The sequence below is a fragment of the Sus scrofa genome, chromosome 1, assembly GCF_054392235.1.
Source record: "Sus scrofa isolate SSC_HxYL_T2T_F1_AM1 chromosome 1, Sscrofa_HxYL_maternal_Yorkshire_Landrace_v2.0, whole genome shotgun sequence".
Classification (NCBI taxonomy): Eukaryota; Metazoa; Chordata; class Mammalia; order Artiodactyla; family Suidae; genus Sus; species Sus scrofa.
In genome coordinates this window covers 265,587,368-265,599,738 of record NC_139383.1, presented here as the reverse complement: position 1 = coordinate 265,599,738, position 12,371 = coordinate 265,587,368, and the positions used below count along the sequence as shown (strand labels likewise).

The 12,371-nt window shown below is 52.7% G+C and overlaps 2 long non-coding RNA genes across 3 annotated transcripts; one reads left to right on the top strand and one right to left on the bottom strand.

Annotated features, from left to right (window-relative positions):
* Positions 1-2,306: 2,306 nt before the first annotated feature.
* LOC146407161 (uncharacterized) lies at positions 2,307-9,149 on the bottom strand. The gene is made up of 3 exons (XR_014825868.1): positions 9,067-9,149; positions 3,428-7,853; positions 2,307-2,398 (listed from the first exon to the last, which is right to left on the bottom strand). It is a non-coding gene; the product is annotated as an uncharacterized LOC146407161 (long non-coding RNA).
* Positions 8,706-9,936, top strand: LOC106509240 (uncharacterized). Of its 2 annotated transcripts, none has more exons than XR_014825867.1 (3): positions 8,706-8,786; positions 8,941-9,031; positions 9,787-9,936. It is a non-coding gene; the product is annotated as an uncharacterized LOC106509240 (long non-coding RNA). The 2 variants fall into 2 exon arrangements; XR_002337367.2 differs by having other exon boundaries at positions 8,941-9,138.
* The last annotated feature ends 2,435 nt before the right edge of the window (positions 9,937-12,371 follow it).

Here is a 12,371-nt window from a genome sequence, read left to right as displayed (position 1 = left end):
TCCTCCCCCCCCCCGCACAGGTTAACCCTGGTCTGACAGAGGCGGCTTCTGGGCATCCATTAAGAGGAGAGGATGGAGGGTGGGTAGCTTGCCACGGCTTCCGGCAGGGCTTTTTCTCGGACCCTCGAGATAGTTCACACACAGGTGTGGCTGTGCCGCCCAAGGTCATCTGTGGCAGAAGCCCCCGACTCCCAGTTAACCAGCTTCCTGTGACCCTCAGCCCTGGGCAGCCTTCTAGGACCCAAGTAGAAACCACGCCCTGAAACCTAGAGGCCAAGGCGCAGTCTTTCTGGAGACTCTATTCTTGTGCCGCAGGCTGGGACAGAAAAAGAAACACCCACAGCCACTGTCCTGGGCCACCCACCAAGGACCTGGCGCAGCACTGGGCACCTCACCAACACCCTCTTTTTGAGTCTTCTTAAGGAAGGTTTGGTCTCAATAACCCCATTTTATGATGGAAAGGGAAAATGAGGCTCAGAGAGGCAGAGTCACCTGCCCAAGGTCACACAGCTGGCCAGGGGCAAATTGGGCATAAGACAGGACCCTTGTTCATAAGTGACTTTAAGTCAAGGGCTCAAAATAATCCATTGTGGACTTGAAACGACAAGGCACCTCCTCTGGGCCAGGCACCATCAGCAGTCCTGGAGACCTGGTCCAATAAGAAGCCGGTGGTAGCAAGTCCCAATCCCGTGAAAGACAATCGAGGGTCCTTGAGTTGGTCACTTGGCTTCTCTGAGTCCAGACTTTGCCTTGGGTGAGATGGGTGGATCGAGAGGCTCTTTCTTATGTGTCTGAGTAACAATTTGCCAAGTAGAAATTAGGGCATGGGAGAAGGTGGCTGCATTTTGTGGAGTGGCTCTGTAGGACGGCTGAGTTACTAAAACGTCCTTCTCCTGCCACTCAGAGACCCCCCTCACCAGCACCCCAAGAGTCAACATTCCCAGAGGAGTTAAGGTAGCTGGGAATGAAATGCCCCGGCAGCCTCGCTCCACTCCTGACCTGTGCTGGGCCCTGAACAAAAGAAAAGCCAGCCTTGGGCCAGACACGGAGGCGAGGCAGGGATGGACCAGGCGGCCGGTGGATGGTGGCCGGTGGACAGATGCGCTCTGAGCCCCGCACTCCGGTGGCTCCTCCCCCTCCCTCCTTCTGGGCAGCCCCTCACCCAGCGCCCCTGGCCCCAGCCCCTCAGCAGAGGCTGCGTCTGTCGTTGGCTCCAGCTCCAGCAGGCTGGCCATTTAAGGCTCCACCTCAGCCCTTTAAATTCTATTTTTTCAAACCACATTCTTGAACTTGGCAGATAACGTGGCAGCCCGACAAGAGCCCTATTTACCCGGAGAGCCGTGAATGGGCCCTTTATAACAAGCTTCATTAATATTTCTACCTATTGGCCAGCTCTCCGTTTCCTCCCCCTATACAAACAGATTCTCCACACAGAAAGACTTTTCAAATGCTCTTGTTGACTTTCCCCAAACAGGGAGGGCAGCAGGGCCGGCCAGGGTGTGTGAGTGTGTGTGAGTGTGTGTGCAGGGGAGGGGGCGTCTGTGGGCGTGCGCCCGCCAGCCTGGTGCAGGAAGGAAAGAGGCCCAGTGTTCATGGGCAGGGGCGGGCAGCCCGGGTGAGTCCAGGTATGCCGCGTCTCACAAAGACACACTGAGCCCAGCCTGCACCGTGAATTCCAGAGCCCTGGCCGGGGGGAGCCGGACAGTCCCTTCTCAGCCCCTGCTGCTGCGGCGGGTGACCCTGAGCATGTCCCTTACTCACTCTGGGCCCCACGGTCCTTCTTTGTCAGTTGGGTCTACACCACGCCACTCAAAGAGTGGTCCATGCGCCAGCAGCATCAGCATCGCTTGAGAGATGCGGATTGTCTGGCCAGACTTGCTGTACCAGCATCGGCCTCTTAAGATCCCCGGGTGATGCGTGTGCATGATGAGGTTTTAGAGGCATCTGAGCTATAGCACGTGCCCCTCCACCACCACGAGGGCTGTTCCAAGGCTCCAGGGCCGTCACAGTCCTTCGATATCATTGAGGGGGCCATTAACGCCGTTGTGTTCTCTCCTTGGTGACTACAGGCCTGGCCCGTGGCTGGGGCTCAGGAAATAAATGAACAAACAGAACAGTGCATTGTCAAAGCCCAAAGGCTTGTGCTAGGGACAGAAATTCTTCCTCTTCAGCAACGGAGAACTTGTGAGGAACAGCCTGTTCTGTCACTGGGAAGGTCACACATTGAGTTGGTCACTCAGCTTCTCTGAGCCCAGACTTTGCCTTGGGTGAGATGGGTGGATCGAGAGTCTGACACTTTCAGCCTGTTTTTTTTGTTTTGTTTTTTTTGTTTGTTTGTTTGTTTGTTTGTCTTTTGCCATTTCTTGGGCTGCTCCCACGGCATATGGAGGTTCCCAGGCTAGGGGTCGAATCGGAGCTGTTGCTGCCGGCCTATGCCAGAGCCACAGCAACGCAGGATCTGAGCCAAATCTGCAACCTACACCACAGCTCACGGCAACGCCGGATCGTTAACCCACTGAGCAAGGCCAGGGATTGAACCTGCAACCTCATGGTTCCTAGTCGGATTCGTTAACCACTGCGCCACGACGGGAACTCCTTCAGGCTCTTTCTTATGTGTCTGAGTAACAGTTTGCAGGGTAGAAATCCGAGGATAGGAGAAGATGGCATTGAAAGGGAACCTCTAGTATGGCGATGGCTGGGGTGAGCTCCTTGTCCTTTGGAGATATGCAAGCAGAGGCTGGAGGGCTTGTGAGGGGAGGCAGAGAAGGAGCAGAGCCCCATGTGTAAAGGACATACCTCTAGGGCTGAGGAAGGAACACTTCAAGAATGTGGCGTCATCACTGCACACGCTCACGGGGCAAAGTGGCACCTTGGAGAGAGGGAGACCTGAGTTCCAGTGCGGATGATGACCCAGCCAAGATGTGGGTAAATGCCTTCACTTCCCTTCCATTTGTTTAAGTGACAAACATTTATTCCAAGTGTCTGGCCTTCTGTTGGACCTTAGGAGTCAATGAAATAGACTTCATCCTTGCCTTCATCAGGAAGAGAGGCCTTCAGTAAGTAGACCCAAAAAATAAATACAAATGCTGAGGAGAAGGCAGAGGAGTGGGGCAAAGGGGTGTTGGAGGGAATCTATTAGCTGGGGGAGTCAGGGGAGACACTGCTGAAAGGTGACTTTTGCAATTCAAATTTGGAATTCCCATCGTGTCCTCAGTGGTAATGAACCCAACTAGTATCTCTGAGGACTTGGGTTTGATCCCTGGCCCTGCTCAGTGGGTTAAGGATCCAACATTGCCATGAGCTGCCATGTAGGTTGCAGATGGGGCTTGGATCTGGTGTGGGTGTTACTGTGGTTAAGACGTAGGCTGGCAGCTGCAGCTCCAATTCAACCCCTAGCCTGGGAACTTCCATATGCCAAGGGCATGGCCCTAAAAAATAAAGTAAAATGACGTTCAAATTTGAAGACAGAGGAACCAACCATGGGAGGAGCTGAAGGAAGGGTGCTCTTAGCAGAGGGAATAGCATGTGCTAAGGTCCTGAGGCAGGGAATGTTTGGTGCTTTGCAAGGGTTCAGTGTAGCAATAGCATTTCTCATACGAGGGGGACAGGGCCCCGTGACGGGTGGTCATTTCACTTTGCAGGCCTGCTGGGAGGGAGGATGGCACAGAGTAGGTGCTCGGAGCATAATGTGTTTGCTCTTAACTGATCTTCAGGCCCCTGTGGCTGCTTCAGGCCCCTATCAGGACTGCTGCCCGCTCTTTGCATCTCTTGGGAGCAGCCAGGGCAGTGCCCAGCCCGGGCCACGGCCCAGGGCAGGGTCAGCTGAGCTGGAGGGGGTTGAACGAGCTGCCTGTATGCATCTTGGCTACCTACATCTTACCTTTTGGGAGAGGGGGTGGCCTGCTCGGCTCTGGCTAGCCTAGATGGCTTGGACAGAAATCCCTGACTCCCTGCCTAGGTCTCAGCAGCCAAAGGCCAGACCCTCTTGGGAACACAGAGCCCTCTGGCCAGCCCACACCCCACTCCCTGGCCAGCCCTTAAGTACCAGGCTGGAAATAACCAGTTCTCTCCACCCCTCGGGACTGTGGGCTCGCCCACCGCAGGGGCCGTGGTGGCTGGTTGGAGCGAGGCAGGAGGGTTGTCCCAAGAGAGGCCTCTTGGATTCTTCCAGCTGGGAGGCCCCTGCTCGCGGGCTGTGGGGGGTGCGGATGGAAGTTGGTTCACATCCGGGATTTGTCCCGACTCCTCCCAAGAGCTTCAAAAGCTGCCTTAGCAATTTGAGCCTCAGTTTCCTTATCCAGGAAATGGAGCCGATCCCTCCCTCTAGGGCCATTGTGAGAAATAATATAATAGGTGCGTGAGTTTCATAAACTGTAAAGTGCAACGCACACGGAAGAGTTCGTTGTGGGGGTGAACCGTTGATGTATATTCGAGGTGGTGAAGAGACAGTTCTAGTGTACCGTCTCAACTCACCTCTGGATAAATCACAGCCCTTCTGAGAGTGTCAGTCTCCCTGACTGGAACATCTGGATCCTTGTTCCTACCGCAAAAGGTCCAATGACTTCAAGCATAGGCACTGAGCGCCTCCTTTGTCCCTTGCTCAAAGCATCCTAGACATCTTGCAGAGGGCGGTCCCTTTCCTTCCCCAGCTTGAAGGAATCCTTTCCTGAGGCCTCAAGATAATCCCAGGATGTACTCAGGAGCCCAGACAGAGGGCAGAGAGGAGAAGGCTTCTAGGGCTCAAACTTGGCCCTCAGAGTCAGGTTGCTGGTCGAGATCCTGTCTCATTCTCTTCCTGGCACGGAGACTTTGGCCAAGTCACTTAGCTTTACAAGCCTCAGTTTCCCCACCCATAACGGAGGGGGAATACTAAAACCACAGCAGGCTGTGGCTATGATTAAATTACATCCATTGCAGGGCTTAGCTCAATTCTCCACCCACTGTGCTTAATTCATCATGTCTGTTGCTATTAGAAGTAGCAGCAGCTAGGAGTTCATTGTTGGAGTAGCAACAGCGGTAAAATAGTAGTAGAATAAATACTCATCGGAGCCGTAGAGGGGATGGTAGTAGTAGTAGAAGGAATAATAGTAATAGTAGGCAGAGTACTGGTAGCAGTGGTGGTGGTATTAAGAAATACCCGTACTAATAACAGCAGTAGCAGAAGTATTGGCTGTAGTAATAGTAGCAGTAGAAGTACGAGCTGTGCTAGTGAACCGGGGTAGCCAGAGTAGCAGAAGAGGTAGTGGTTGTGGACGGACTAGTATGATAGTAGCAATATTGGGGCCAAAGGAAAGAGGGAAGGCTGAGAAAACTCAGCCCCTTCTAATTCTGGGGAGCCGGGACCGGATCCGGCTTATGGAAATGGGAAGGGGAGAGGGCTCCAGAGAGATGAAGGTGGCAAGAAGAAACGAAGTGGTGCAGAGCCCTAGAAACTGGTGCTAATCAAATCCCCCCAGGCTTGGTGAGAGAGCATGACTCTGTTTTGGGGACAGAGCCTTGGGGCTGCGAGAGCTGTGTCTCCTCCCCTCCCCCTCCCCCTGGAGAGGCAGGGACAGAGTGTGTCCCTAGAAATTCCAGAGCCCTGGAGGGGCAGGGTCCTGGTTGCCTCTGGTCCATCGTCCTCCTCATACACTGAGGCTGTGTGTGTGTGTGTGTGTGTGTGTGTGTATTTCTCTCTTGGGTCACAGAGCAGAGAATGATGACTTTGTGGGCTGGGGAGATGTGCTTCCTGCTGCTCCAGCGGGACCAGCATTGAGGGCTTGGCAGCTGGACTTATGTGGAAGCCTCAGCTTCGTGTTCCAGATCCTCAGCTGCCAGAGGGGCGAGTCAGCAGCAGGGCTTGGCACCTGCCCAGGCGGGAACTCAGAGTCCTCAGGCTGATAAGGTGGGCGGGGCTTCCTGGGAAGAGCCTGAATAATCACAGGGAGGGGCCCTGGGCATCCCCAGGATCTGCTCATCTGGAAGAGTGAGTAAAGACAAGTTTTCATAGCCAGTACCATTTCCAGGGCTTCCACAGAAACTGCTGTCTTCCGGAAGTTTGGAGGATGAGCCCACCAAACTTCCCAGCCCTTGATCCCACTATGCAAGTTTGCTCTTCCGCTTGTCCCATCTGTGGGTCTTTCCTCATACTGTTCCCTTTGCCTGAAATGCTCTTCTTCTTCCTTCTGCCTGCCTCAATTTCTACCCATTCTTAAAGCCTCTCATGCCACCTCCTCCAGGAAGCCTTCCCAGATTTTCCAATCCTTCCTCTCCAGTAAGGATGCGCTTTGCTTGCCTGTGCTCCCATGGCACTCGGTTCCAGCTGCTATGAGTAATTCAGATTAACAGTCATGCCCTGATTCACCAATGAGTCCCTGCCCTCAGAGAGCTTAGAGTTTTCTGAGGCAGACAGATGTCAATGCCCCACTCCTGCCCCCACCAAACGGGTTCAGGTCATGGGGCTAGGAGGGGTGGGAGGGTGTGGGTCCTTAGAGGAGGGCTCTCATGCCAATCCAGGAGGGCTTCCCGGGAGAGGAGGCCGCTTCTCTACGCTCAACCAAACAGCACAAATGACATAGTGCATTGTTAGCACCTCGTTTGTGACCTGGCACATAGCGGGTGCTTTGGATGCACCCAATTAACATCTGAATGGAATGTGCAGCTTCGCCTTACCCATTGGACAGCTTCCTGTCACCCTGTGTGGAAGAACTCTAGAAAGGAAGAAAAAAATCTGAAAAACCCTTAATGGATCCCAAGGGCCCTGCAGACAGGGCCTGTGGGCAGCTCTGCTCTTTTCAGTCTATGATTTCTCAGTGGCTTCTAAGCTAGAAACGAAAAGAAGGGACCTCGAGCTGCAATAAGATGGCTCGTTCAGGAGTCTGGTCCCAAGAGAAAGGTGGATGTTCTCGATAAAGTAGACGCGAGGTCTTAAAATGCCCTTCAGGATGCAAGGAATTGCTCGGCCGGAACGTAGCCTAAGACATACACTGCGTAGGACAACTTTGGTCACCAAGGAACATTGAAAGCCGAAGTTGTCAGTCCTGGCGGTGCATCGAAACCATCTGGAGTGCTTTTGGAGCACGGATGCCTGGTCCCCACCCCCGAACCCATTAATCAGAATCCTGTGGGTGGAGCCTGGAGTCTCCAGGTGATTCTGATGCCAGGGGTGGAGCTCCAGTGCCTTAAAGTATCACTCAGGATTTCCGCGGGGAAGAAGGCAGGGACGTGTTGAAGCCCAGAGGGGAGCGTGTTGCAGGAGGGACGGTAAAATAAGGCAAAGTGTGTACATAAAAGGTCAATGTCAGTTACCCGAGTCCAGTTTTGCAGAACAGCCTGCAGGAAAAGGCTGCAGAGAGTCGAGGACAGAATACAAGTTCTGGTGTCAGACAGATCCCCACCCCACCAAGGAGTGGGTGCCTGACCTTGGGAAGTTAACGGAACATCTCTGAGCCTCAGTTTCTTCATCTGTAAAATGGGAACAATCATAGGTGCCAACCTGAGGTTGCTTTAAAAATCCATTAAAGTCGAAAAAGCACCCAGTGTTCCATAAATATTAACTCCCAGTCCTCTGACCCAGAGGGTTCCAGACACAGGAGGCATCATTGTGCAAGAGAGGGTCCTTATTACACTTTAACATTCGTACACATGAACGTTATGGCTTTTAGAGGGTAAGTCATTCCTGGGGGAGCAGTGGGTGGATTGACTCAGGGAAAAGTTGTTTCTGTTTCTAAAGAGAAGAGCTGAGATCCCGGAAACAAGAGGAGTTTCAACAACCCAGGTCCTGTGATTTCACAACCACCTATAGCGGCTCATTTTCACCGAGAGATGAAGCTTGGCTTCAGGCAGGTTCATTTCCTCTGGCTGGACCTCCATGCCTTCATCAGACAGACAGACAGACAGTGAGTACACCTCTGTACCAGGCCCTGCGCTGGTGATGGGATCCCCTATCCTCACCCAACTCCTTGTCTAGTGGGAAGCCTGGCATGGCTTCCAGTGCCCACCATACATAGCACGGTATGTGTGGCCTCAGAAGAGAAGAGCCAGGAGGGGTAACAGTGGAGGCCTGAGGGTGCCAGGGGGTTTCTGTGACTCTTAAAGTCTAAAGTCATTACTCTTCACCATGAATGCAACTGCTGTTCTGCGTGCTGGCCCCTTCGGTTTTTCCATCTGTAAAATGGGCTAAGTGGCCAGAAGTACATTAATCCAATGACCCCTGAAGTTCTCTGCTTTGGAGAATTTTGTGAAATGAGTCCCGAGGCCCACATTGATGTTCTAATTAAAAATTACAGCAAGTTCTCTTTGGAAAATTTCACAACAGGCCTTGGGCCCATCTGGCTGTTCCTCCAATGGGGGGGGGGGCGGGCGGGCAGGGAGTACAAGGAAAACGATGACAGCTGAGTGTCACGTGATAGAGACTGTCGCCCTCAGTGATCTTCCTGCTCCTCTTTCTTCCACCTCAGCCCAATGCAAGGCTATATGACAGAGTGAGCCCTGGGCTGGGCTCGGCCTCTTCCCCCAGGGCCTCAGTCTCGGCACCTCACAAATGGGACAAGCCCTTCTGAGCAATGTGTGTGTCAGGAGGAGCAGAGGACAGCGACCCCTGGGCTTACCAGGGCTGGCTGGCGCCTGTCTTGCATCCTCTGGGAATTCTAAATTTGCAGCACATGGCTGGGTCCAAGCAGCTGGCTTGGCCGGGGAGCTGGGAGAGTGTCACCCGGCTTCTGGGCACATTTGAGAGCAGTTTTGTGGCAGGAGCTGATGAGCTCCATGATAAATGGCTCCCTAAATGAATCCTTACTTCAGAAGCTGTGAGTTTGCGGTTTGCCTTGAAAGGAAGGGAGGGAGGGAGGGCGGGAGGCTGGTGGCGGGGAGGGAGGCGAGGATGCCTCCAGCAGCCCTCTCGCCAGCCTCCCTTCCTGCTTCCCAGCTCCTTCCCTTCTTTCCACCATTTGTTGACTGCAGGGCCGAGTGCCGGCTCAGCTTGGAGACCCCAGCAATGAAGTCGACAGTCCCGGCTCGGGGACAGGAAGAGCGCTCCCATGTGATCAGCACTGTAAGAGAGGGACACAGACAAGGTTCCAACCTGACCTGCTCGGTAGGGGGCGCTGGGAAGGTGATCTAAGGATGCGAAGGCTTGCAGGACAAATCCACCGCGTAGAAGTGAGCGCTCCTGGAAGAGGGCACAGCAGGGGCAAAGGTTTTAAAAAATCAAGGAAAAGCCTGGGAAAGCTTAGGGCTGGAGCACAGGAGGCCAGGGTTGGGGGGCGGTGGGAGTGGAGAGGGACAGCCACAGGGCTCTGCAGGAGAGGGTGCTCAAATGGCCTTGAATCTGAATGGCGGTCTTGAGTTCCAATGGGGGACCTCAGACTTTATTCGGAGGCCCCAGGGAGTCAGGGAGGGTTTTCTCAGGGGTGGTGTCTGGGGCTGAAGGGAGGAGAATAAATTGCTGGGGCTGGAACCAGGAGCAGGGTGTGTAGGGGAGGGTCCTTTGATTGCTCACAGCAAGGCTGCTTTATTCAGTCCCTCGTGAAGTACCTCTTGAGGGCCTGCTCTCCCCTCTTCCGGGCACCAGGCTGGCCAGCCCCTGCCCAGTGCACAAGCTCAGGAGAAAACATATAGAAAGAAGGTGCCCGTGCTGGACAAAGCCTCCTTTGTGATGAGCCCTGGGGCCATGGTGGCACGATGCTCTGCTGCCCTCTAGTGAGGCCTGGAGATGCGCCCCTGCAGGGTCCGGGCAGCTACTGAGATGCTGCTGAGATGCTCTGGGCTTCCCTATAGGTCTTCTCTCTATCCCTCCCTCATCCACAGGGGCCCCACGGCTCCCGAGGAAAAGAAGCAGCCTCCGGGTAGAGGACAGGCTCAAAACAGGGTAAAGAGGGGCAGGGGACACGGAGGCACCCAGTCCCATCTGCGGGAACAGGCAGCATCATGGCCCAGGAGGAGCTTGGAAGGGCCCAGGTACTGAATTTTCTAAGTGAATAAACACAGGCTACACACAATGGTAACAGTGACGATGATGGTGGACACAGTGGGTGCTGTGACTATACGATTACGGGCACTGCTGGTTATGTAGGTATCGGTGGTGATGGTGGGAGTTTTGGTGATGATGGTGATGGGGTTATGGTGATGGTGGCGGTAATGATGATGATGGAGGTTGTGGCTAATATGACTATAAAGCTGGGAAGAACATTCTCATGTGCGTCTATAGGTGGGAGTGTGCATTCGTTTCTATTGGGCACAGACCCAGGAGTGGAATTGCCAGGTCACAGGACAGGCACACATCTAGTGTTAGTAGATGGTGCCAAACAGCTTTCCAAAAAAAAAAAAAAAAAGGTATTTACATGTAATGTATGAGTTCCAGATGCTCCACATTCCCATAGATACTCAAGCAGTGTCCATTCGGTTTGCTAATGTAGCTCAGGTGCCTAGAAGCCTGGCACACCAAGGAGACAATAAAAATTGGCTGAATGAATGCTCAGTTTAAGGGAGGCGGATGTTCGCAGTCACCATGAGAGGATAGAACCAGACCTCTGCTCCTGCTTGTGCACATCCAGTGAGGGACACAGTCTGATCCCGGGGGTGCGGGGGAGCCTGGTGCAAAAGTCCCTACCGAACAGCTCCTCACACCCCAATGTGCATACGTCCTCTGTCTTGGCACGTTTCTCAAAATCCCTTCAGCAGGGCAATCTGTTCAAACCAACCCCCACTACGATGTGAGGGATCCATAGCCTTTAACTCTCTTCAGGGCATTTAAAGGAGCAGCGTGTTCACTTACTGGGTTTACAACTGAAAAACACACCCTGAAGCTGACAGCACAGGACTTAGGGTTCCTGGTTCTAGGTTGACTTGGTTTGGCCATTTACAGCTGCTTTCTCCTTAGACAGCCTCCCCTGCCTACCTCTATTTTTGTTTGTTTTTTTTTTTTTTTAATTTGAAAGACAGGAACGTAATTCTTGTCCTATCCACCTCAAGGATTCAAAACACATAACAGATTAAGGAACTTCAGAGTTGAAAAGAATCTTAGAGATCACTTAGGGACTTTTATTTATTTTTAAAAAAATTTTTAGGGCTGAATCCATGGCATATGGCAGTTCCCAGGCTAGGGGTCAAATCAGAGCAGCAGCTGCAGTCCTACACCACAGCCACAACACGGGATCCAGGCCACATGTGCAATCCACCCCGCTGCTTGTGGCAACGCTGGATCCTTAACCCACTGAGAGTGGCCAGGGATCGAAGCTACATCCTCATGGATACTAGTCAGGTTCTTAACCTGCTGAGCCATGATGGGAACCCTATTTTTGCTTTTAAGTAATTCTTTACAATATACGAATCATGTTCAATTACACTGTTTCACTGAAATGACAGAACTATATAACACCAGGGCAGGATCATGCATCTCTTTTCATGGGAAGGAAACAGGCTAAGACTTGCGCAGGGCTCTGTAGTATGCTGCTGGCAGAGCCAGAGACAGGGCCTCTTTGCTCTACCTACCTCTCCCTACAGATTCATCTAGAAAGCCCTATCAAACCAAAATGTCAAGTGGCTCTTGCTTGCATGCCTCCAGTGTATGCGCATCGCACTGCCACCCATGATAAATCATTTGCTAGTTTGGTGGCTCTGATAGCTGGCTGTCATTTGTGGTGGTCTAGAGCGTATTACATCGGGGGGGGGATGATTGTTAGCGCTTTCATCTTAATGTGTTTGAGGGAAGAGGACTTTATAGAAGTATTCAGAGAATATGCAGAAATAGTCAGGATGACAATAAAAAAATAACAATTACTACCTACTGATGGTGTCACTTCCCTATTGGTAACCCTTCGATGGCTTCCTGATTTTCTGAGGAATGAGTCCAGAATTGTTTGTTTTTGTTTTTTTTTTTTTCGTCTTTTTGCCTTTTCAAGGGCTGCTCCCACGGCATATGGAGGTTTCCAGGTTAGGGGTCTAATTGGAGCTGTAGCTGCCAGCCTACGCCACAGCCACAGCAATGCAGGATCTGAGCTGCGTCTGCAACCTACACCACAGCTCACGGCAATGCCAGATCCTTAGCCCACTGAGCCAGGCCAGGGATTGAACCCGCAACCTCATGGTTCCTAGTTGGATTCGTTAACCACTGAGCCATGACGGGAACTCCTGAGTCTAGAATTCTTTATGTGCCTTTCACAAGCTGAGTCCAACCTCAAACTACCTCTCAAGGCTACACACATCTCCACACCTCTCCCCGGCCTTCCTGCAGGATGCTCCTTCTGCCTGGAACACACTCACCCACCACTCTCACCTCCTACAAGCCTCTGAATTCACACACCGCCCCACAAGCCCATGCACACTAGGTTGTACTTACCTGTCTCCCTAGCAAGACCATGAGCTTGAAAGGGTCAGAATCTGCATGTGATTCT